Raw genomic sequence first — 3,419 nt, forward strand, 5'->3', positions numbered from 1 at the left:
TCGAGACAGTGGAGGTGATAAGGAACAAGAGAATGAGACAAGTGTTGGAAGCGGAACCTCTAAAAGGTGAATTATCAGTGCAGACAGGATTAAAGAAAACATGTCAACATAAGCACGCTTTACATCATAGCTGAGAACCAAAGAAATGTCTGAGATATTGAAACAATTCATTACCGTCTTTCTTAGCCAAGGTAGAAAGCATCGCTCTGATAAGAACTGCCGATAGCTGAAGGTTTATACTCAACATGATGTTTCCAAAAAAAGAGAAGTTCGATGTGAAGTCCAGACAGCTAGAGCAAGTATTGTCAAGTTCTGGGAAGGTTATTGAGTGTAGCGCCATACTCCAGATAACCTGGCTCTGGGGCACAACAATTGTCCCATTCATCTAATGGACTCTTGAAAATTCACACGTGAAGTGAGCCTGGTCTGATGATTAACCAAGGATCATCCCTGGGAAGGAACGTAGCAATGGGGCACAAAAAGGGTGCCAAACCCTTCGCTTCCTTGCTTTGAGCTGAGAATGGTCTGGGCAGACTGGGTGACTGTGGACAACCAGTCCTCCAGGATGGCACCAGGACCTGCTGGGAAACCGGGATACTTTGTTAGTTTTTGATCCCCCAGTCCGAGTGAAGACTGCAGGCTTAGTAACAAACTGGAATGGAGCTGAATAGGCCACCTATTTCTTAAGATCCTAGGAAAATGTGAACTGACAACTGAGCCGGAGAATTCCCATCTAGCATCATTTTAACTCAACAAGTATCAGAAACTTCTTATCATGGACACCTGGTCTGTGTCCCCAGCCTATAACCAGTCCCTTGGGAGTGACCCCTTTGCCTGTACCAGGCCCCCAAGGACCCACCCGGATCCACAGTGACAGGCCCTTGGCCTCCAGGACTCTGAGCCTGGCCATTTGGTACGAGTGATCCCTGTCTCTTTCCATGGCCCCCTGCAGCAAATCCACATTAGGCCATAGTCCATCCTGGACAAGCCAGTGCCATCAGTCAATCTGTGATGGACTCCATCCCTGGCTCTGTCTTCCCACTCCCTATATCTGCCCAGCTCAGAGCTCCTGAGTCCTTCCAAACGGCAGCCCTTGTTCCTCTTCCCTTCACAGTCCCTGCCTGCCAGGGTTTCCTGTTGTTAGGTGCTGATTGTTCCCTCACTGGTGTACATGTGTGTGTGTGATTGTCTTGCTGGATCCTCTGTTGACCTGGGCTGGTTTCAGCCAGTTCCTTAAGGACCCAGTCATTCCACCCAGACAGTTAGGTGACACACGGTGACCTGCACTGTTCCAGGAGCAGTGTTAACCCTTTTGCACCCAGTGGGTAACAACACAACACTCAGCGATGAACTGAGATATGCCTGGGATTCATAAAAATATTATAGGAAATTCCCACTTTGTCACACTTGTGTACAGGCAAGAGCCGGGCTGAAAGTGAAGGAGACCGTGCGTCTGCTACAGCAAGTGTGCGTGACAGCCCCCGCCTCTGAATTGACTTGTGAATGAATCATAGGTTTCCCATGAGGCACGTACAGAATGAGAACTATTCTTCAGCAATTGTTAAGAGAGCTGAGACCTAGAAAATGATCGCATGCAATGTGGTAAAAAGCTTGCTAGCTGTGTAAATGGGAAACTGTAGCATACCCACACAGTAAGAGTTACGGGGCATGATTTTCCAGGTAATGCCTCCTGCAAACCCTTCCTTCTGTGACTAATCCTCATTCATGCCAGTACCACCACTGATGTCAAGTAAGGCCTACTATCCACAAGGCCTGCTCCCCTGCATAAGGGATTGCAGGATGTGGGAGAAGTGTGGAGTTAGCAGGTGGGGAGTGCATCCCACGCTGGGACCGATCTCTATTGATATGTTACTAGTAACTCAGGGTACCTCTGCGCAGAAGCATGGGTTACAGCACAGGCCGGTCGCCCGAGTACGTGCCCAGAGGCCCAGGCTGGATTGCACTCAGGTGGCTAGCCCCAGGCTCTGGCTGTGATGCTGCTGCTGTGTAGACATGCCCCTAGTGAAAAATGGAACCTGCGGGCACATCACACTGACAGCTATCCCAAACTGGGGGGAGGAGGTTGTGCTTGAGACTCAGAAGGAGGCAGTTGGGTTGCAGCATATTCCTGATAACCCCAAGTCAGAATATTAAAACCGTTTTCCCATGTGCATTGCTTGGACTGGAGTTTCGCTGGGGCTGGATTTGCCCAATGTCCTAAAGCGATGCCCAAGCTAAATATAGCTTAACTGGCACCGAATTCATTAACAGGAGCACATTTCCTGGCGCACTGGCAGACCGAGCATTTCTAAGCCCAGTGTGGTGTGAAGCAGCGGGAACAAGGCTAAGAGGCTGCTGACACATTTCACGAAGGACTGTGTTATTGAAGCCCAAGCATACCACACTATCGCTGGATAACCTCCGCTCAAGTGCTCCTTTGGAGTCCAGCCTCCAGTTTTGTCACCGTCTCTGGAAAAATACAGCTAAGATGGAAAGGGTCGAGTAGAAGGCAGCACAAGTGTTACCTATTACCTTACAGTATTGGCTACAGATGTTCGAAGTGAGATTAATGCCTGCAGCAACTTGCAGGCATTTAATAAAGGCTAAACACTAAGCACATTATTATAATTCTCAGGCCTATTTTAAGAAGACTAACATACAGATGAGCCAGCCGGATTCCAGTGATGCGTTTGTCAGTGTTCAAATGAGGCATAAGCTGGTGCCTGGCTTGCCAGCATCACAGAGGAACCCCTAGTTCTTTAGTTTTTCAAGTTTCTGGGTCAGGCAGCTGTATCCCAACGGGTGGCTAAACCCCGCATATACATAGCGTCCTTTGGATTGGATTGTATGGTACTTTCTGGGCCATATCAATGTTCTTCCAAGTAATTATCTTTGGCCTACCCTCTAAAGCCCCACTGGGATTCTACAGGTCCCACAGGACCCGCTGCCATAAGAGTGAGAGCGGATGAAATGTGTGTACTTTGTTGCAGGTGGGATTGGGTGGGCAAAACCAGACAGACAAACCCCAGACTGCAGTAATTTGCAAGATCACACAAACGCTGTTTATACCAGTTTGTCCTCAATAGAATTTCAGCAATGGAAAGCAAGCTTGTCTCGCTCTCTGATTTTTTTTTAAACAAAGGTTTTAATACTTACATTTAAGTGCGGGATAGACAGAGATCTGATGTCTATTAGAAGAGCAGTTAAAATATTTTTACATGGTTTAAGCAAGACTGTTTTATTCTGTTAGTGGTAAAACTGTGTCTGAATTCGTTTATTTATAGGTAACTGTGGCAAATTGCTGGTACTGTTCTCTGGGTCTCGCGCTTTCTCTTCTCTGGGGTAGGTTCAGGGCGATATTGCTTGCCTCTGAACCAGTTCTTAATCACTCCCCTAGTGTCCTTGGAGGAGGGGAGTGG

Source organism: Chelonoidis abingdonii, chromosome 22, assembly GCF_003597395.2.
Source record: "Chelonoidis abingdonii isolate Lonesome George chromosome 22, CheloAbing_2.0, whole genome shotgun sequence".
In the NCBI taxonomy this organism is placed as follows: domain Eukaryota; kingdom Metazoa; phylum Chordata; order Testudines; family Testudinidae; genus Chelonoidis; species Chelonoidis abingdonii.